Source organism: Somniosus microcephalus, chromosome 12 (genome assembly GCF_052327205.1).
Source record: "Somniosus microcephalus isolate GS21.2 chromosome 12, FLI_Smic_1.0, whole genome shotgun sequence".
NCBI lineage: Eukaryota > Metazoa > Chordata > Chondrichthyes > Squaliformes > Somniosidae > Somniosus > Somniosus microcephalus.
In genome coordinates this window covers 209242652-209266435 of record NC_140998.1, presented here as the reverse complement: position 1 = coordinate 209266435, position 23784 = coordinate 209242652, and the positions used below count along the sequence as shown (strand labels likewise).

Here is a 23784-nt window from a genome sequence, read left to right as displayed (position 1 = left end):
CTGTCCCATCAAATACGCCCAGGGCTGGTACAGCACGGGGTTAGATACAGAGTAAAGCTCTCGCTATACTGTCCCATCAAACACTCCCAGGGCAGCTACAGCACGGGATAGATACAGAGTAAAGCTCCCCCTACACTGTCCCATCAGACACTCCCTGGGCAGGTACAGCACGGGTTAGATACAGAATAAAGCTCCCTCTACACTGTCCCGTCAAACACTCCCGGGCAGTTACAGCACGGGTTAGATACAGAATAAAGCTCCCTCTACACTGTCCCATCAAACACTCCCAGGGCAGGTACAGCACGGGGTAGATACAGAGTAAAGATCCCTGTACACTGTCCCATCAAACACTCCCAGGGCAGGTACAGCACGGGGCTTTATACAGAGTAAAGCTCCCTCTACACTGTCCCATCAAACAGTCCCAGGGCAGGTACAGCACGGGTTAGATACAGAGTAAAGCTCCCTCTACACTGTCCCGTCAAACACTCCCCGGCAGGTACAGCACGGGTTAGATACAGAATAAAGCTCACTCTACACTGTCCCGTCAGACACTCCCTGGGCAGGTACAGCACGGGTTAGATACAGAATAAAGCTCCCTCTACACTGTCCCATCAAACACTCCCAGGGCAGGTACAGCACGGGTTAGATACAGAGTAAAGCTCCCTCTACACTGTCCCATCAGACACTCCCAGGGCAGGTACAGCACGGGTTAGACACAGAGTAAAGCTCCCTCTACACTGTCCCATTAAACACTCCCAGGGCAGGTACAGCACGGGTTAGATACAGAGTAAAGCTCCCTCTACACTGTCCCATCAAACACTCCCAGGGCAGGTACAGCATGGGGTTAGAAACAGAGTGAAGCTCCCTCTACACTGTGCCATCAAACACTTCCAAGGCAGGTACAGCACAGGTTAGATATAGCGTAAAGCTCCCTCTACACTGTCCCATCAAACACTCCCAGGGCAGGTACAGCACGGGTTAGATACAGAGTAAAGCTCCCTCTACACTGTCCCATCAAACACTCCCAGGGCGGGTACAGCACGGGTTAAATATAACGTAAAGCTCCCTCTACACTGTCCCATCAAACACTCCCAAGGCGGGTACAGCACGGGTTAGATACAGAGTAAAGCTTCCTCTACACTGTCTCATCAAACACTCCCCGGGCAGGTACAGCACGGGATAGGTACAGAGTAAAGCTCCCGCTAGACTGTCCCATCAAACACTCCCAGGGCAGGTACAGCACGGGTTAGATACAGAGTAAACGTCCCTGTACACTATCCCGTCAAACACTCCCACGGCAGGTACAGCACGGGGTTATATACAGAGTGAAGCTCCCTCTACACTGTCCCATCAAACACTCCCAGGGCAGGTACAGCACGGGTTAGATACAGAGTAAAGCTCTCTCTACACTGTCACATCAAACACTCCCACGGCAGGTACAGCACGGGTTAGATACAGAATAAAGCTCCCCCTACACTGTCCCATCAGACACTCCCTGGGCAGGTACAGCACGGGTTAGATACAGAATAAAGCTCCCTCTACACTGTCCCGTCAAACACTCCCCGGGCAGTTACAGCACGGGTTAGATACAGAATAAAGCTCCCTCTACACTGTCCCATCAAACACTCCCAGGGCAGGTACAGCACGGGTTAGATACAGAGTAAAGCTCCCTCTACACTGTCCCATCAAAACACTCCCAGGGCAGGTACAGCACGGGTTAGATACAGAGTAAGGCTCCCTCTACACTGTCCCATCAAACACTCCCAGGGCAGGTACAGCATGGGGTTAGAAACAGAGTGAAGCTCCCTCTACACTGTGCCATCAAACACTTCCAAGGCAGGTACAGCACAGGTTAGATATAGCGTAAAGCTCCCTCTACACTGTCCCACCAAACACTCCCAGTGCAGGTACAGCACGGGTTAGATACAGAGTAAAGCTCCCTCTACACTGTCCCATCAAACACTCCCAGGGCGGGTACAGCACGGGTTAAATATAACATAAAGCTCCCTCTACACTGTCCCATCAAACACTCCCAGGGCGGGTACAGCACGGGTTAAATATAACGTAAAGCTCCCTCTACACTGTCCCATCAAACACTTCCAGGGCAAGTATAGCACGGGTTAGATACAGAGTAATGTTCCCTCTACGCTGTCCCATCAAACACTCCCAGAGCGGGTACAGCACGGGTTAGATACAGAGTTATGCTCCCTCTACACTGTCCCATCAAACACTTCCAGGGCAGGTACAGCACGGGTTAGGTGCAGAGTAAAGCTCCCTCTACACTGTCCCATCAATCACTCCCAGGGCAGGTAGAGCACCGGGTTAGATACAGAGTAAAGCTCCCTCTACATTGTCCCATCAAACACTCCCAGGGCAGGTACAGCACGGGTTAGATACAGAGTAAAGCTCCTTCTACACTGTCCCACCAAACACTCCTAGGACAGGTACAGCACGAGTGTAGATACAGAGTAAAGCTCCCTCTACACTGTCCCATCAAACACTCCCAGGGCTGGTACAGCACGGGTTAGATACAGAGTAAAGCTCCCTCTACACTGTCCCATCAAACACTCCCAGGGCAGGTACAGCACGGGTTAGACACAGAGTAAAGCTCCCTCTACACTGTCCCATCAAACAATCCCAGGGCAGGTACAGCACGGGATTAGATACACAGTATAGCTCCCTCTACACTGTCCACATCAAACACTCCCAGGGCAGGTACAACACGGGATAGCTACAGAGTAAAGCTCCCTCTACACTGTCCCATCAAATACGCCCAGGGCTGGTACAGCACGGGATAGATACAGAGTAAAGCTCCCTCTACATTGTCCCATCAAACACTCCCAGGGCAGGTACAGCACGGGGTAGATACAGAGTAAAGATCCCTATACACTGTCCCATCAAACACTCCCAGGGCAGGTACAGCACGGTGCTTTATACAGAGTAAAGCTCCCTCTACACTGTCCCATCAAACACTCCCAGGGCAGGTACAGCACGGGTTAGATACAGAGTAAAGCTCCCTCTACACTGTCCCGTCAAACACTCCCCGGGCAGGTACAGCACGGGTTAGATACAGAATAAAGCTCACTCTACACTGTCCCGTCAGACACTCCCTGGGCAGGTACAGCACGGGTTAGATACAGAATAAAGCTCCCTCTACACTGTCCCATCAAACACTCCCAGGGCAGGTACAGCACGGGTTAGATACAGAATAAAGCTCCCCCTACACTGTCCCATCAGACACTCCCTGGGCAGGTACAGCACGGGTTAGATACAGAATAAAGCTCCCTCTACACTGTCCCGTCAAACACTCCCCGGGCAGTTACAGCACGGGTTAGATACAGAATAAAGCTCCCTCTACACTGTCCCATCAAACACTCCCAGGGCAGGTACAGCACGGGTTAGATACAGAGTAAAGCTCCCTCTACACTGTCCCATCAAAACACTCCCAGGGCAGGTACAGCACGGGTTAGATACAGAGTAAGGCTCCCTCTACACTGTCCCATCAAACACTCCCAGGGCAGGTACAGCATGGGGTTAGAAACAGAGTGAAGCTCCCTCTACACTGTGCCATCAAACACTTCCAAGGCAGGTACAGCACAGGTTAGATATAGCGTAAAGCTCCCTCTACACTGTCCCACCAAACACTCCCAGTGCAGGTACAGCACGGGTTAGATACAGAGTAAAGCTCCCTCTACACTGTCCCATCAAACACTCCCAGGGCGGGTACAGCACGGGTTAAATATAACGTAAAGCTCCCTCTACACTGTCCCATCAAACACTCCCAGGGCGGGTACAGCACGGGTTAAATATAACGTAAAGCTCCCTCTGCACTGTCCCATCAAACACTTCCAGGGCAAGTACAGCACGGGTTAGATACAGAGTAATGTTCCCTCTACGCTGTCCCATCAAACACTCCCAGAGTGGGTACAGCACGGGTTAGATACAGAGTTATGCTCCCTCTACACTGTCCCATCAAACACTTCCAGGGCAGGTACAGCACGGGTTAGGTGCAGAGTAAAGCTCCCTCTACACTGTCCCATCAATCACTCCCAGGGCAGGTACAGCACCGGGTTAGATACAGAGTAAAGCTCCCTCTACATTGTCCCATCAAACACTCCCAGGGCAGGTACAGCACGGGTTAGATACAGAGTAAAGCTCCTTCTACACTGTCCCACCAAACACTCCTAGGACAGGTACAGCACGGGTGTAGATACAGGGTAAAGCTCCCTCTACACTGTCCCATCAAACACTCCCAGGGCTGGTACAGCACGGGTTAGATACAGAGTAAAGCTCCCTCTACACTGTCCCATCAAACACTCCCAGGGCAGGTACAGCACGGGTTAGACACAGAGTAAAGCTCCCTCTACACTGTCCCATCAAACAATCCCAGGGCAGGTACAGCACGGGGTTAGATACACAGTATAGCTCCCTCTACACTGTCCACATCAAACACTCCCAGGGCAGGTACAACACGGGATAGCTACAGAGTAAAGCTCCCTCTACACTGTCCCATCAAATACGCCCAGGGCTGGTACAGCACGGGGTTAGATACAGAGTAAAGCTCTCGCTATACTGTCCCATCAAACACTCCCAGGGCAGCTACAGCACGGGATAGATACAGAGTAAAGCTCCCTCTACATTGTCCCATCAAACACTCCCAGGGCAGGTACAGCACGGGGTAGATACAGAGTAAAGATCCCTGTACACTGTCCCATCAAATACTCCCAGGGCAGGTACAGCACGGGGCTTTATACAGAGTAAAGCTCCCTCTACACTGTCCCATCAAACAGTCCCAGGGCAGGTACAGCACGGGTTAGATACAGAGTAAAGCTCCCTCTACACGGTCCCGTCAAACACTCCCCGGGCAGGTACAGCACGGGTTAGATACAGAATAAAGCTCACTCTACACTGTCCCGTCAGACACTCCCTGGGCAGGTACAGCACGGGTTAGATACAGAATAAAGCTCCCTCTACACTGTCCCATCAAACACTCCCAGGGCAGGTACAGCACGGGTTAGATACAGAGTAAAGCTCCCTCTACACTGTCCCATCAGACACTCCCAGGGCAGGTACAGCACGGGTTAGACACAGAGTAAAGCTCCCTCTACACTGTCCCATCAAACACTCCCAGGGCAGGTACAGCACGGGTTAGATACAGAGTAAACGTCCCTGTACACTATCCCATCAAACACTCCCACGGCAGGTACAGCACGGGGTTATATACAGAGTAAAGCTCCCTCTACACTGTCCCATCAAACACTCCCAGGGCAGGTACAGCACGGGTTAGATACAGAGTAAAGCTCTCTCTACACTGTCACATCAAACACTCCCACGGCAGGTACAGCACGGGTTAGATACAGAATAAAGCTCCCCCTACACTGTCCCATCAGACACTCCCTGGGCAGGTACAGCACGGGTTAGATACAGAATAAAGCTCCCTCTACACTGTCCCGTCAAACACTCCCCGGGCAGTTACAGCACGGGTTAGATACAGAATAAAGCTCCCTCTACACTGTCCCATCAAACACTCCCAGGGCAGGTACAGCACGGGTTAGATACAGAGTAAAACTCCCTCTACACTGTCCCATCAAAACACTCCCAGGGCAGGTACAGCACGGGTTAGATACAGAGTAAGGCTCCCTCTACACTGTCCCATCAAACACTCCCAGGGCAGGTACAGCATGGGGTTAGAAACAGAGTGAAGCTCCCTCTACACTGTGCCATCAAACACTTCCAAGGCAGGTACAGCACAGGTTAGATATAGCGTAAAGCTCCCTCTACACTGTCCCACCAAACACTCCCAGTGCAGGTACAGCACGGGTTAGATACAGAGTAAAGCTCCCTCTACACTGTCCCATCAAACACTCCCAGGGCGGGTACAGCACGGGTTAAATATAACGTAAAGCTCCCTCTACACTGTCCCATCAAACACTCCCAGGGCGGGTACAGCACGGGTTAAATATAACGTAAAGCTCCCTCTACACTGTCCCATCAAACACTTCCAGGGCAAGTACAGCACGGGTTAGATACAGAGTAATGTTCCCTCTACGCTGTCCCATCAAACACTCCCAGAGCGGGTACAGCACGGGTTAGATACAGAGTTATGCTCCCTCTACACTGTCCCATCAAACACTTCCAGGGCAGGTACAGCACGGGTTAGGTGCAGAGTAAAGCTCCCTCTACACTGTCCCATCAATCACTCCCAGGGCAGGTACAGCACCGGGTTAGATACAGAGTAAAGCTCCCTCTACATTGTCCCATCAAACACTCCCAGGGCAGGTACAGCACGGGTTAGATACAGAGTAAAGCTCCTTCTACACTGTCCCACCAAACACTCCTAGGACAGGTACAGCACGGGTGTAGATACAGAGTAAAGCTCCCTCTACACTGTCCCATCAAACACTCCCAGGGCTGGTACAGCACGGGTTAGATACAGAGTAAAGCTCCCTCTACACTGTCCCATCAAACACTCCCAGGGCAGGTACAGCACGGGTTAGACACAGAGTAAAGCTCCCTCTACACTGTCCCATCAATCAATCCCAGGGCAGGTACAGCACGGGGTTAGATACACAGTATAGCTCCCTCTACACTGTCCACATCAAACACTCCCAGGGCAGGTACAACACGGGATAGCTACAGAGTAAAGCTCCCTCTACACTGTCCCATCAAATACGCCCAGGGCTGGTACAGCACGGGGTTAGATACAGAGTAAAGCTCTCGCTATACTGTCCCATCAAACACTCCCAGGGCAGCTACAGCACGGGATAGATACAGAGTAAAGCTCCCTCTACATTGTCCCATCAAACACTCCCAGGGCAGGTACAGCACGGGGTAGATACAGAGTAAAGATCCCTGTACACTGTCCCATCAAACACTCCCAGGGCAGGTACAGCACGGGGCCTTATACAGAGTAAAGCTCCCTCTACACTGTCCCATCAAACAGTCCCAGGGCAGGTACAGCACGGGTTAGATACAGAGTAAAGCTCCCTCTACACTGTCCCGTCAAACACTCCCCGGGCAGGTACAGCACGGGTTAGATACAGAATAAAGCTCACTCTACACTGTCCCGTCAGACACTCCCTGGGCAGGTACAGCACGGGTTAGATACAGAATAAAGCTCCCTCTACACTGTCCCATCAAACACTCCCAGGGCAGGTACAGCACGGGTTAGATACTGAGTAAAGCTCCCTCTACACTGTCCCATCAGACACTCCCAGGGCAGGTACAGCACGGGTTAGACACAGAGTAAAGCTCCCTCTACACTGTCCCATTAAACACTCCCAGGGCAGGTACAGCACGGGTTAGATACAGAGTAAAGCTCCCTCTACACTGTCCCATCAAACACTCCCAGGGCAGGTACAGCATGGGGTTAGAAACAGAGTGAAGCTCCCTCTACACTGTGCCATCAAACACTTCCAAGGCAGGTACAGCACAGGTTAGATATAGCGTAAAGCTCCCTCTACACTGTCCCATCAAACACTCCCAGGGCAGGTACAGCACGGGTTAGATACAGAGTAAAGCTCCCTCTACACTGTCCCATCAAACACTCCCAGGGCGGGTACTGCACGGGTTAAATATAACGTAAAGCTCCCTCTACACTGTCCCATCAAACACTCCCAAGGCGGGTACAGCACGGGTTAGATACAGAGTAAAGCTTCCTCTACACTGTCCCATCAAACACTCCCAGGGCAGGTACAACACGGGATAGCTACAGAGTAAAGCTCCCTCTACACTGTCCCATCAAATACGCCCAGGGCTGGTACAGCACGGGATAGATACAGAGTAAAGCTCCCTCTACATTGTCCCATCAAACACTCCCAGGGCAGGTACAGCACGGGGTAGATACAGAGTAAAGATCCCTATACACTGTCCCATCAAACACTCCCAGGGCAGGTACAGCACGGGGCTTTATACAGAGTAAAGCTGCCTCTACACTGTCCCATCAAACACTCCCAGGGCAGGTACAGCACGGGTTAGATACAGAGTAAAGCTCCCTCTACACTGTCCCGTCAAACACTCCCCGGGCAGGTACAGCACGGGTTAGATACAGAATAAAGCTCACTCTACACTGTCCCGTCAGACACTCCCTGGGCAGGTACAGCACGGGTTAGATACAGAATAAAGCTCCCTCTACACTGTCCCATCAAACACTCCCAGGGCAGGTACAGCACGGGTTAGATACAGAGTAAAGCTCCCTCTACACTGTCCCATCAGACACTCCCAGGGCAGGTACAGCACGGGTTAGACACAGAGTAAAGCTCCCTCTACACTGTCCCATTAAACACTCCCAGGGCAGGTACAGCACGGGTTAGATACAGAGTAAAGCTCCCTCTACACTGTCCCATCAAAACACTCCCAGGGCAGGTACAGCACGGGTTAGATACAGAGTAAGGCTCCCTCTACACTGTCCCATCAAACACTCCCAGGGCAGGTACAGCATGGGGTTAGAAACAGAGTGAAGCTCCCTCTACACTGTGCCATCAAACACTTCCAAGGCAGGTACAGCACAGGTTAGATATAGCGTAAAGCTCCCTCTACACTGTCCCATCAAACACTCCCAGGGCAGGTACAGCACGGGTTAGATACAGAGTAAAGCTCCCTCTACACTGTCCCATCAAACACTCCCAGGGCGGGTACAGCACGGGTTAAATATAACGTAAAGCTCCCTCTACACTGTCCCATCAAACACTCCCAGGGCGGGTACAGCACGGGTTAGATACAGAGTTATGCGCCCCCTACACTGTCCCATCAAACACTTCCAGGGCAAGTACAGCACGGGTTAGATACAGAGTAATGTTCCCTCTACGCTGTCCCATCAAACACTCCCAGAGCGGGTACAGCACGGGTTAGATACAGAGTTATGCTCCCTCTACACTGTCCCATCAAACACTTCCAGGGCAGGTACAGCACGGGTTCGGTGCAGAGTAAAGCTCCCTCTACACTGTCCCATCAATCACTCCCAGGGCAGGTACAGCACCGGGTTAGATACAGAGTAAAGCTCCCTCTACATTGTCCCATCAAACACTCCCAGGGCAGGTACACCACGGGTTAGATACAGAGTAAAGCTCCTTCTACACTGTCCCACCAAACACTCCTAGGACAGGTACAGCACGGGTGTAGATACAGAGTAAAGCTCCCTCTACTCTGTCCCATCAAACACTCCCAGGGCTGGTACAGCACGGGTTAGATACAGAGTAAAGCTCCCTCTACACTGTCCCATCAAACACTCCCAGGGCAGGTACAGCACGGGTTAGACACAGAGTAAAGCTCCCTCTACACTGTCCCATCAAACAATCCCAGGGCAGGTACAGCATGGGGTTAGATACACAGTATAGCTCCCTCTACACTGTCCACATCAAACACTCCCAGGGCAGGTACAACACGGGATAGCTACAGAGTAAAGCTCCCTCTACACTGTCCCATCAAACACTCCCAGGGCAGGTACAGCATGGGGTTAGAAACAGAGTGAAGCTCCCTCTACACTGTCCCATCAATCACTCCCAGGGCAGGTACAGCACCGGGTTAGATACAGAGTAAAGCTCCCTCTACATTGTCCCATCAAACACTCCCAGGGCAGGTACAGCACGGGTTAGATACAGAGTAAAGCTCCTTCTACACTGTCCCATCAAACACTCCCAGGGCTGGTACAGCACGGGTTAGATACAGAGTAAAGCTCCCTCTACACTGTCCCATCAAACACTCCCAGGGCAGGTACAGCACGGGTTAGACACAGAGTAAAGCTCCCTCTACACTGTCCCATCAAACAATCCCAGGGCAGGTACAGCACGGGGTTAGATACACAGTATAGCTCCCTCTACACTGTCCACATCAAACACTCCCAGGGCAGGTACAACACGGGATAGCTACAGAGTAAAGCTCCCTCTACACTGTCCCATCAAATACGCCCAGGGCTGGTACAGCACGGGTTAGATACAGAGTAAAGCTCCCTCTACACTGTCCCGTCAAACACTCCCAGGGCAGGTACAGCACGGGTTAGATCCAGAGTAAAGCTCCCTCTACACTGTCCCATCAGACACTCCCAGGGCAGGTACAGCACGGGTTAGACACAGAGTAAAGCTCCCTCTACACTGTCCCATTAAACACTCCCAGGGCAGGTACAGCACGGGTTAGATACAGAGTAATGCTCCCTCTACACTGTCCCATCAAAACACTCCCAGGGCAGGTACAGCACGGGTTAGATACAGAGTAAGGCTCCCTCTACACTGTCCCATCAAACACTCCCAGGGCAGGTACAGCATGGGGTTAGAAACAGAGTGAAGCTCCCTCTACACTGTGCCATCAAACACTTCCAAGGCAGGTACAGCACAGGTTAGATATAGCGTAAAGCTCCCTCTACACTGTCCCATCAAACACTCCCAGGGCAGGTACAGCACGGGTTAGATACAGAGTAAAGCTCCCTCTACACTGTCCCATCAAACACTCCCAGGGCGGGTACAGCACGGGTTAAATATAACGTAAAGCTCCCTCTACACTGTCCCATCAAACACTCCCAGGGCGGGTACAGCACGGGTTAGATACAGAGTAAAGCTTCCTCTACACTGTCTCATCAAACACTCCCCGGGCAGGTACAGCACGGGATAGGTACAGAGTAAAGCTCCCGCTTCACTGTCCCATCAAACACTCCCAGGGCAGGTACAGCACGGGTTAGATACAGAGTAAACGTCCCTGTACACTATCCCATCAAACACTCCCACGGCAGGTACAGCACGGGGTTATATACAGAGTAAAGCTCCCTCTACACTGTCCCATCAAACACTCCCAGGGCAGGTACAGCACGGGTTAGATACAGAGTAAAGCTCTCTCTACACTGTCACATCAAACACTCCCACGGCAGGTACAGCACGGGTTAGATACAGAATAAAGCTCCCCCTACACTGTCCCATCAGACACTCCCTGGGCAGGTACAGCACGGGTTAGATACAGAATAAAGCTCCCTCTACACTGTCCCGTCAAACACTCCCCGGGCAGTTACAGCACGGGTTAGATACAGAATAAAGCTCCCTCTACACTGTCCCATCAAACACTCCCAGGGCAGGTACAGCACGGGTTAGATACAGAGTAAAGCTCCCTCTACACTGTCCCATCAAAACACTCCCAGGGCAGGTACAGCACGGGTTAGATACAGAGTAAGGCTCCCTCTACACTGTCCCATCAAACACTCCCAGGGCAGGTACAGCATGGGGTTAGAAACAGAGTGAAGCTCCCCCTACACTGTGCCATCAAACACTTCCAAGGCAGGTACAGCACAGGTTAGATATAGCGTAAAGCTCCCTCTACACTGTCCCACCAAACACTCCCAGTGCAGGTACAGCACGGGTTAGATACAGAGTAAAGCTCCCTCTACACTGTCCCATCAAACACTCCCAGGGCGGGTACAGCACGGGTTAAATATAACGTAAAGCTCCCTCTACACTGTCCCATCAAACACTCCCAGGGCGGGTACAGCACGGGTTAAATATAACGTAAAGCTCCCTCTACACTGTCCCATCAAACACTTCCAGGGCAAGTACAGCACGGGTTAGATACAGAGTAATGTTCCCTCTACGCTGTCCCATCAAACACTCCCAGAGCGGGTACAGCACGGGTTAGATACAGAGTTATGCTCCCTCTACACTGTCCCATCAAACACTTCCAGGGCAGGTACAGCACGGGTTAGGTGCAGAGTAAAGCTCCCTCTACACTGTCCCATCAATCACTCCCAGGGCAGGTACAGCACCGGGTTAGATACAGAGTAAAGCTCCCTCTACATTGTCCCATCAAACACTCCCAGGGCAGGTACAGCACGGGTTAGATACAGAGTAAAGCTCCTTCTACACTGTCCCACCAAACACTCCTAGGACAGGTACAGCACGGGTGTAGATACAGAGTAAAGCTCCCTCTACACTGTCCCATCAAACACTCCCAGGGCTGGTACAGCACGGGTTAGATACAGAGTAAAGCTCCCTCTACACTGTCCCATCAAACACTCCCAGGGCAGGTACAGCACGGGTTAGACACAGAGTAAAGCTCCCTCTACACTGTCCCATCAAACAATCCCAGGGCAGGTACAGCACGGGGTTAGATACACAGTATAGCTCCCTCTACACTGTCCACATCAAACACTCCCAGGGCAGGTACAACACGGGATAGCTACAGAGTAAAGCTCCCTCTACACTGTCCCATCAAATACGCCCAGGGCTGGTACAGCACGGGGTTAGATACAGAGTAAAGCTCTCGCTATACTGTCCCATCAAACACTCCCAGGGCAGCTACAGCACGGGATAGATACAGAGTAAAGCTCCCTCTACATTGTCCCATCAAACACTCCCAGGGCAGGTACAGCACGGGGTAGATACAGAGTAAAGATCCCTGTACACTGTCCCATCAAATACTCCCAGGGCAGGTACAGCACGGGGCTTTATACAGAGTAAAGCTCCCTCTACACTGTCCCATCAAACAGTCCCAGGGCAGGTACAGCACGGGTTAGATACAGAGTAAAGCTCCCTCTACACTGTCCCGTCAAACACTCCCCGGGCAGGTACAGCACGGGTTAGATACAGAATAAAGCTCACTCTACACTGTCCCGTCAGACACTCCCTGGGCAGGTACAGCACGGGTTAGATACAGAATAAAGCTCCCTCTACACTGTCCCATCAAACACTCCCAGGGCAGGTACAGCACGGGTTAGATACAGAGTAAAGCTCCCTCTACACTGTCCCATCAGACACTCCCAGGGCAGGTACAGCACGGGTTAGACACAGAGTAAAGCTCCCTCTACACTGTCCCATTAAACACTCCCAGGGCAGGTACAGCACGGGTTAGATACAGAGTAAAGCTCCCTCTACACTGTCCCATCAAAACACTCCCAGGGCAGGTACAGCACGGGTTAGATACAGAGTAAGGCTCCCTCTACACTGTCCCATCAAACACTCCCAGGGCGGGTACAGCACGGGTTAAATATAACGTAAAGCTCCCTCTACACTGTCCCATCAAACACTCCCAGGGCGGGTACAGCACGGGTTAGATACAGAGTAAAGCTTCCTCTACACTGTCTCATCAAACACTCCCCGGGCAGGTACAGCACGGGATAGGTACAGAGTAAAGCTCCCGCTGCACTGTCCCATCAAACACTCCCAGGGCAGGTACAGCACGGGTTAGATACAGAGTAAACGTCCCTGTACACTATCCCATCAAACACTCCCACGGCAGGTACAGCACGGGGTTATATACAGAGTAAAGCTCCCTCTACACTGTCCCATCAAACACTCCCAGGGCAGGTACAGCACGGGTTAGATACAGAGTAAAGCTCTATCTACACTGTCACATCAAACACTCCCACGGCAGGTACAGCACGGGTTAGATACAGAATAAAGCTCCCCCTACACTGTCCCATCAGACACTCCCTGGGCAGGTACAGCACGGGTCAGATACAGAATAAAGCTCCCTCTACACTGTCCCGTCAAACACTCCCCGGGCAGTTACAGCACGGGTTAGATACAGAATAAAGCTCCCTCTACACTGTCCCATCAAACACTCCCAGGGCAGGTACAGCACGGGTTAGATACAGAGTAAAGCTCCCTCTACACTGTCCCATCAAAACACTCCCAGGGCAGGTACAGCACGGGTTAGATACAGAGTAAGGCTCCCTCTACACTGTCCCATCAAACACTCCCAGGGCAGGTACAGCATGGGGTTAGAAACAGAGTGAAGCTCCCTCTACACTGTGCCATCAAACACTTCCAAGGCAGGTACAGCACAGGTTAGATATAGCGTAAAGCTCCCTCTACACTGTCCCACCAAACACTCCCAGTGCAGGTACAGCACGGGTTAGATACAGAGTAAAGCTCCCTCTACACTGTCCCATCAAACACTCCCAGGGCGGGTACAGCACGGGTTAAATATAACGTAAAGCTCCCTCTACACTGTCCCATCAAACACTCCCAGGGCGGGTACAGCACGGGTTAAATATAACGTAAAGCTCCCTCTACACTGTCCCATCAAACACTTCCAGGGCAAGTACAGCACGGGTTAGATACAGAGTAATGTTCCCTCTACGCTGTCCCATCAAACACTCCCAGAGCGGGTACAGCACGGGTTAGATACAGAGTTATGCTCCCTCTACACTGTCCCATCAAACACTTCCAGGGCAGGTACAGCACGGGTTAGGTGCAGAGTTAAGCTCCCTCTACACTGTCCCATCAATCACTCCCAGGGCAGGTACAGCACCGGGTTAGATACAGAGTAAAGCTCCTTCTACACTGTCCCACCAAACACTCCTAGGACAGGTACAGCACGGGTGTAGATACAGAGTAAAGCTCCCTCTACACTGTCCCATCAAACACTCCCAGGGCTGGTACAGCACGGGTTAGATACAGAGTAAAGCTCCCTCTACACTGTCCCATCAAACACTCCCAGGGCAGGTACAGCACGGGTTAGACACAGAGTAAAGCTCCCTCTACACTGTCCCATCAAACAATCCCAGGGCAGGTACAGCACGGGGTTAGATACACAGTATAGCTCCCTCTACACTGTCCACATCAAACACTCCCAGGGCAGGTACAACACGGGATAGCTACAGAGTAAAGCTCCCTCTACACTGTCCCATCAAATACGCCCAGGGCTGGTACAGCACGGGGTTAGATACAGAGTAAAGCTCTCGCTATACTGTCCCATCAAACACTCCCAGGGCAGCTACAGCACGGGATAGATACAGAGTAAAGCTCCCTCTACATTGTCCCATCAAACACTCCCAGGGCAGGTACAGCACGGGGTAGATACAGAGTAAAGATCCCTGTACACTGTCCCATCAAACACTCCCAGGGCAGGTACAGCACGGGGCTTTATACAGAGTAAAGCTCCCTCTACACTGTCCCATCAAACAGTCCCAGGGCAGGTACAGCACGGGTTAGATACAGAGTAAAGCTCCCTCTACACTGTCCCGTCAAACACTCCCCGGACAGGTACAGCACGGGTTAGATACAGAATAAAGCTCACTCTACACTGTCCCGTCAGACACTCCCTGGGCAGGTACAGCACGGGTTAGATACAGAATAAAGCTCCCTCTACACTGTCCCATCAAACACTCCCAGGGCAGGTACAGCACGGGTTAGATACAGAGTAAAGCTCCCTCTACACTGTCCCATCAGACACTCCCAGGGCAGGTACAGCACGGGTTAGACACAGAGTAAAGCTCCCTCTACACTGTCCCATTAAACACTCCCAGGGCAGGTACAGCACGGGTTAGATACAGAGTAAAGCTCCCTCTACACTGTCCCATCAAACACTCCCAGGGCAGGTACAGCATGGGGTTAGAAACAGAGTGAAGCTCCCTCTACACTGTGCCATCAAACACTTCCAAGGCAGGTACAGCACAGGTTAGATATAGCGTAAAGCTCCCTCTACACTGTCCCATCAAACACTCCCAGGGCAGGTACAGCACGGGTTAGATACAGAGTAAAGCTCCCTCTACACTGTCCCATCAAACACTCCCAGGGCGGGTACAGCACGGGTTAAATATAACGTAAAGCTCCCTCTACACTGTCCCATCAAACACTCCCAAGGCGGGTACAGCACGGGTTAGATACAGAGTAAAGCTTCCTCTACACTGTCTCATCAAACACTCCCCGGGCAGGTACAGCACGGGATAGGTACAGAGTAAAGCTCCCGCTACACTGTCCCATCAAACACTCCCAGGGCAGGTACAGCACGGGTTAGATACAGAGTAAACGTCCCTGTACACTATCCCGTCAAACACTCCCACGGCAGGTACAGCACGGGGTTATATACAGAGTGAAGCTCCCTCTACACTGTCCCATCAAACACTCCCAGGGCAGGTACAGCACGGGTTAGATACAGAGTAAAGCTCTCTCTACACTGTCACATCAAACACTCCCACGGCAGGTACAGCACGGGTTAGATACAGAATAAAGCTCCCCCTACACTGTCCCATCAGACACTCCCTGGGCAGGTACAGCACGGGTTAGATACAGAATAAAGCTCCCTCTACACTGTCCCGTCAAACACTCCCCGGGCAGTTACAGCACGGGTTAGATACAGAATAAAGCTCCCTCTACACTGTCCCATCAAACACTCCCAGGGCAGGTACAGCACGGGTTAGATACAGAGTAAAGCTCCCTCTACACTGTCCCATCAAAACACTCCCAGGGCAGGTACAGCACGGGTTAGATACAGAGTAAGGCTCCCTCTACACTGTCCCATCAAACACTCCCAGGGCAGGTACAGCATGGGGTTAGAAACAGAGTGAAGCTCCCTCTACACTGTGCCATCAAACACTTCCAAGGCAGGTACAGCACAGGTTAGATATAGCGTAAAGCTCCCTCTACACTGTCCCACCAAACACTCCCAGTGCAGGTACAGCACGGGTTAGATACAGAGTAAAGCTCCCTCTACACTGTCCCATCAAACACTCCCAGGGCGGGTACAGCACGGGTTAAATATAACATAAAGCTCCCTCTACACTGTCCCATCAAACACTCCCAGGGCGGGTACAGCACGGGTTAAATATAACGTAAAGCTCCCTCTACACTGTCCCATCAAACACTTCCAGGGCAAGTACAGCGCGGGTTAGATACAGAGTAATGTTCCCTCTACGCTGTCCCATCAAACACTCCCAGAGCGGGTACAGCACGGGTTAGATACAGAGTTATGCTCCCTCTACACTGTCCCATCAAACACTTCCAGGGCAGGTACAGCACGGGTTAGGTGCAGAGTAAAGCTCCCTCTACACTGTCCCATCAATCACTCCCAGGGCAGGTAGAGCACCGGGTTAGATACAGAGTAAAGCTCCCTCTACATTGTCCCATCAAACACTCCCAGGGCAGGTACAGCACGGGTTAGATACAGAGTAATGCTCCTTCTACACTGTCCCACCAAACACTCCTAGGACAGGTACAGCACGGGTGTAGATACAGAGTAAAGCTCCCTCTACACTGTCCCATCAAACACTCCCAGGGCTGGTACAGCACGGGTTAGATACAGAGTAAAGCTCCCTCTACACTGTCCCATCAAACACTCCCAGGGCAGGTACAGCACGGGTTAGACACAGAGTAAAGCTCCCTCTACACTGTCCCATCAAACAATCCCAGGGCAGGTACAGCACGGGGTTAGATACACAGTATAGCTCCCTCTACACTGTCCACATCAAACACTCCCAGGGCAGGTACAACACGGGATAGCTACAGAGTAAAGCTCCCTCTACACTGTCCCATCAAATACGCCCAGGGCTGGTACAGCACGGGATAGATACAGAGTAAAGCTCCCTCTACATTGTCCCATCAAACACTCCCAGGGCAGGTACAGCACGGGGTAGATACAGAGTAAAGATCCCTATACACTGTCCCATCAAACACTCCCAGGGCAGGTACAGCACGGGGCTTTATACAGAGTAAAGCTCCCTCTACACTGTCCCATCAAACACTCCCAGGGCAGGTACAGCACGGGTTAGATACAGAGTAAAGCTCCCTCTACACTGTCCCGTCAAACACTCCCCGGGCAGGTACAGCACGGGTTAGATACAGAATAAAGCTCACTCTACACTGTCCCGTCAGACACTCCCTGGGCAGGTACAGCACGGGTTAGATACAGAATAAAGCTCCCTCTACACTGTCCCATCAAACACTCCCAGGGCAGGTACAGCACGGGTTAGATACAGAGTAAAGCTCCCTCTACACTGTCCCATCAGACACTCCCAGGGCAGGTACAGCACGGGTTAGACACAGAGTAAAGCTCCCTCTACACTGTCCCATTAAACACTCCCAGGGCAGGTACAGCACGGGTTAGATACAGAGTAAAGCTCCCTCTACACTGTCCCATCAAAACACTCCCAGGGCAGGTACAGCACGGGTTAGATACAGAGTAAGGCTCCCTCTACACTATCCCATCAAACACTCCCACGGCAGGTACAGCACGGGGTTATATACAGAGTAAAGCTCCCTCTACACTGTCCCATCAAACACTCCCAGGGCAGGTACAGCACGGGTTAGATACAGAGTAAAGCTCTCTCTACACTGTCACATCAAACACTCCCACGGCAGGTACAGCACGGGTTAGATACAGAATAAAGCTCCCCCTACACTGTCCCATCAGACACTCCCTGGGCAGGTACAGCACGGGTTAGATACAGAATAAAGCTCCCTCTACACTGTCCCGTCAAACACTCACCGGGCAGTTACAGCACGGGTTAGATACAGAATAAAGCTCCCTCTACACTGTCCCATCAAACACTCCCAGGGCAGGTACAGCACGGGTTAGATACAGAGTAAAGCTCCCTCTACACTGTCCCATCAAAACACTCCCAGGGCAGGTACAGCACGGGTTAGATACAGAGTAAGGCTCCCTCTACACTGTCCCATCAAACACTCCCAGGGCAGGTACAGCATGGGGTTCGAAACAGAGTGAAGCTCCCTCTACACTGTGCCATCAAACACTTCCAAGGCAGGTACAGCACAGGTTAGATATAGCGTAAAGCTCCCTCTACACTGTCCCACCAAACACTCCCAGTGCAGGTACAGCACGGGTTAGATACAGAGTAAAGCTCCCTCTACACTGTCCCATCAAACACTCCCAGGGCGGGTACAGCACGGGTTAAATATAACGTAAAGCTCCCTCTACACTGTCCCATCAAACACTCCCAGGGCGGGTACAGCACGGGTTAAATATAACGTAAAGCTCCCTCTACACTGTCCCATCAAACACTTCCAGGGCAAGTACAGCACGGGTTAGATACAGAGTAATGTTCCCTCTACGCTGTCCCATCAAACACTCCCAGAGCGGGTACAGCACGGGTTAGATACAGAGTTATGCTCCCTCTACACTGTCCCATCAAACACTTCCAGGGCAGGTACAGCACGGGTTGGGTGCAGAGTAAAGCTCCCTCTACATTGTCCCATCAAACACTCCCAGGGCAGGTACAGCACGGGTTAGATACAGAGTAAAGCTCCTTCTACACTGTCCCACCAAACACTCCTAGGACAGGTACAGCACGGGTGTAGATACAGAGTAAAGCTCCCTCTACACTGTCCCATCAAACACTCCCAGGGCTGGTACAGCACGGGTTAGATACAGAGTAAAGCTCCCTCTACACTGTCCCATCAAACACTCCCAGGGCAGGTACAGCACGGGTTAGACACAGAGTAAAGCTCCCTCTACACTGTCCCATCAAACAATCCCAGGGCAGGTACAGCACAGGGTTAGATACACAGTATAGCTCCCTCTACACTGTCCACATCAAACACTCCCAGGGCAGGTACAACACGGGATAGCTACAGAGTAAAGCTCCCTCTACACTGTCCCATCAAATACGCCCAGGGCTGGTACAGCACGGGGTTAGATACAGAGTAAAGCTCTCGCTATACTGTCCCATCAAACACTCCCAGGGCAGCTACAGCACGGGATAGATACAGAGTAAAGCTCCCTCTAAATTGTCCCATCAAACACTCCCAGGGCAGGTACAGCACGGGGTAGATACAGAGTAAAGATCCCTGTACACTGTCCCATCAAATACTCCCAGGGCAGGTACAGCACGGGGCTTTATACAGAGTAAAGCTCCCTCTACACTGTCCCATCAAACAGTCCCAGGGCAGGTACAGCACGGGTTAGATACAGAGTAAAGCTCCCTCTACACGGTCCCGTCAAACACTCCCCGGGCAGGTACAGCACGGGTTAGATACAGAATAAAGCTCACTCTACACTGTCCCGTCAGACACTCCCTGGGCAGGTACAGCACGGGTTAGATACAGAATAAAGCTCCCTCTACACTGTCCCATCAAACACTCCCAGGGCAGGTACAGCACGGGTTAGATACAGAGTAAAGCTCCCTCTACACTGTCCCATCAGACACTCCCAGGGCAGGTACAGCACGGGTTAGACACAGAGTAAAGCTCCCTCTACACTGTCCCATTAAACACTCCCAGGGCAGGTACAGCACGGGTTAGATACAGAGTAAAGCTCCCTCTACACTGTCCCATCAAAACACTCCCAGGGCAGGTACAGCACGGGTTAGATACAGAGTAAGGCTCCCTCTACACTGTCCCATCAAACACTCCCAGGGCAGGTACAGCATGGGGTTAGAAACAGAGTGAAGCTCCCTCTACACTGTGCCATCAAACACTTCCAAGGCAGGTACAGCACAGGTTAGATATAGCGTAAAGCTCCCTCTACACTGTCCCATCAAACACTCCCAGGGCAGGTACAGCACGGGTTAGATACAGAGTAAAGCTCCCTCTACACTGTCCCATCAAACACTCCAAGGGCGGGTACAGCACGGGTTAAATATAACGTAAAGCTCCCTCTACACTGTCCCATCAAACACTCCCAGGGCGGGTACAGCACGGGTTAGATACAGAGTAAAGCTTCCTCTACACTGTCTCATCAAACACTCCCCGGGCAGGTACAGCACGGGATAGGTACAGAGTAAAGCTCCCGCTACACTGTCCCATCAAACACTCCCAGGGCAGGTACAGCACGGGTTAGATACAGAGTAAACGTCCCTGTACACTATCCCATCAAACACTCCCACGGCAGGTACAGCACGGGGTTATATACAGAGTAAAGCTCCCTCTACACTGTCCCATCAAACACTCCCAGGGCAGGTACAGCACGGGTTAGATACAGAGTAAAGCTCTCTCTACACTGTCACATCAAACACTCCCACGGCAGGTACAGCACGGGTTAGATACAGAATAAAGCTCCCCCTACACTGTCCCATCAGACACTCCCTGGGCAGGTACAGCACGGGTTAGATACAGAATAAAGCTCCCTCTACACTGTCCCGTCAAACACTCACCGGGCAGTTACAGCACGGGTTAGATACAGAATAAAGCTCCCTCTACACTGTCCCATCAAACACTCCCAGGGCAGGTACAGCACGGGTTAGATACAGAGTAAAGCTCCCTCTACACTGTCCCATCAAAACACTCCCAGGGCAGGTACAGCACGGGTTAGATACAGAGTAAGGCTCCCTCTACACTGTCCCATCAAACACTCCCAGGGCAGGTACAGCATGGGGTTAGAAACAGAGTGAAGCTCCCTCTACACTGTGCCATCAAACACTTCCAAGGCAGGTACAGCACAGGTTAGATATAACGTAAAGCTCCCTCTACACTGTCCCACCAAACACTCCCAGTGCAGGTACAGCACGGGTTAGATACAGAGTAAAGCTCCCTCTACACTGTCCCATCAAACACTCCCAGGGCGGGTACAGCACGGGTTAAATATAACGTAAAGCTCCCTCTACACTGTCCCATCAAACACTCCCAGGGCGGGTACAGCACGGGTTAAATATAACGTAAAGCTCCCTCTACACTGTCCCATCAAACACTTCCAGGGCAAGTACAGCACGGGTTAGATACAGAGTAATGTTCCCTCTACGCTGTCCCATCAAACACTCCCAGAGCGGGTACAGCACGGGTTAGATACAGAGTTATGCTCCCTCTACACTGTCCCATCAAACACTTCCAGGGCAGGTACAGCACGGGTTAGGTGCAGAGTTAAGCTCCCTCTACACTGTCCCATCAATCACTCCCAGGGCAGGTACAGCACCGGGTTAGATACAGAGTAAAGCTCCCTCTACATTGTCCCATCAAACACTCCCAGGGCAGGTACAGCACGGGTTAGATACAGAGTAAAGCTCCTTCTACACTGTCCCACCAAACACTCCTAGGACAGGTACAGCACGGGTGTAGATACAGAGTAAAGCTCCCTCTACACTGTCCCATCAAACACTCCCAGGGCTGGTACAGCACGGCTTAGATACAGAGTAAAGCTCCCTCTACACTGTCCCATCAAACACTCCCAGGGCAGGTACAGCACGGGTTAGACACAGAGTAAAGCTCCCTCTACACTGTCCCATCAAACAATCCCAGGGCAGGTACAGCACGGGGTTAGATACACAGTATAGCTCCCTCTACACTGTCCCATCAAACAATCCCAGGGCAGGTACAACACGGGATAGCTACAGAGTAAAGCTCCCTCTACACTGTCCCATCAAATACGCCCAGGGCTGGTACAGCACGGGGTTAGATACAGAGTAAAGCTCTCGCTATACTGTCCCATCAAACACTCCCAGGGCAGCTACAGCACGGGATAGATACAGAGTAAAGCTCCCTCTACATTGTCCCATCAAACACTCCCAGGGCAGGTACAGCACGGGGTAGATACAGAGTAAAGATCCCTGTACACTGTCCCATCAAACACTCCCAGGGCAGGTACAGCACGGGGCTTTATACAGAGTAAAGCTCCCTCTACACTGTCCCATCAAACAGTCCCAGGGCAGGTACAGCACGGGTTAGATACAGAGTAAAGCTCCCTCTACACTGTCCCGTCAAACACTCCCCGGGCAGGTACAGCACGGGTTAGATACAGAATAAAGCTCACTCTACACTGTCCCGTCAGACACTCCCTGGGCAGGTACAGCACGGGTTAGATACAGAATAAAGCTCCCTCTACACTGTCCCATCAAACACTCCCAGGGCAGGTACAGCACGGGTTAGATACTGAGTAAAGCTCCCTCTACACTGTCCCATCAGACACTCCCAGGGCAGGTACAGCACGGGTTAGACACAGAGTAAAGCTCCCTCTACACTGTCCCATTAAACACTCCCAGGGCAGGTACAGCACGGGTTAGATACAGAGTAAAGCTCCCTCTACACTGTCCCATCAAACACTCCCAGGGCAGGTACAGCATGGGGTTAGAAACAGAGTGAAGCTCCCTCTACACTGTGCCATCAAACACTTCCAAGGCAGGTACAGCACAGGTTAGATATAGCGTAAAGCTCCCTCTACACTGTCCCATCAAACACTCCCAGGGCAGGTACAGCACGGGTTAGATACAGAGTAAAGCTCCCTCTACACTGTCCCATCAAACACTCCCAGGGCGGGTACTGCACGGGTTAAATATAACGTAAAGCTCCCTCTACACTGTCCCATCAAACACTCCCAAGGCGGGTACAGCACGGGTTAGATACAGAGTAAAGCTTCCTCTACACTGTCTCATCAAACACTCCCCGGGCAGGTACAGCACGGGATAGGTACAGAGTAAAGCTCCCGCTACACTGTCCCATCAAACACTCCCAGGGCAGGTACAGCACGGGTTAGATACAGAGTAAACGTCCCTGTACACTATCCCGTCAAACACTCCCACGGCAGGTACAGCACGGGGTTATATACAGAGTAAAGCTCCCTCTACACTGTCCCATCAAACACTCCCAGGGCAGGTACAGCACGGGTTAGATACAGAGTAAAGCTCTCTCTACACTGTCACATCAAACACTCCCACGGCAGGTACAGCACGGGTTAGATACAGAATAAAGCTCCCCCTACACTGTCCCATCAGACACTCCCTGGGCAGGTACAGCACGGGTTAGATACAGAATAAAGCTCCCTCTACACTGTCCCGTCAAACACTCCCCGGGCAGTTACACCACGGGTTAGATACAGAATAAAGCTCCCTCTACACTGTCCCATCAAACACTCCCAGGGCAGGTACAGCACGGGTTAGATACAGAGTAAAGCTCCCTCTACACTGTCCCATCAAAACACTCCCAGGGCAGGTACAGCACGGGTTAGATACAGAGTAAGGCTCCCTCTACACTGTCCCATCAAACACTCCCAGGGCAGGTACAGCATGGGGTTAGAAACAGAGTGAAGCTCCCTCTACACTGTGCCATCAAACACTTCCAAGGCAGGTACAGCACAGGTTAGATATAGCATAAAGCTCCCTCTACACTGTCCCACCAAACACTCCCAGTGCAGGTACAGCACGGGTTA

General features: G+C 51.8%; 1 protein-coding gene across 1 annotated transcript in view; it reads left to right on the top strand.

The window, feature by feature from the left end:
• The window catches only part of LOC147109988 (phospholipase A2 inhibitor gamma subunit B-like), an 85179-nt gene that overhangs the window by 25078 nt on the left and 36317 nt on the right, over window positions 1–23784 (top strand). The window lies entirely within an intron of this gene.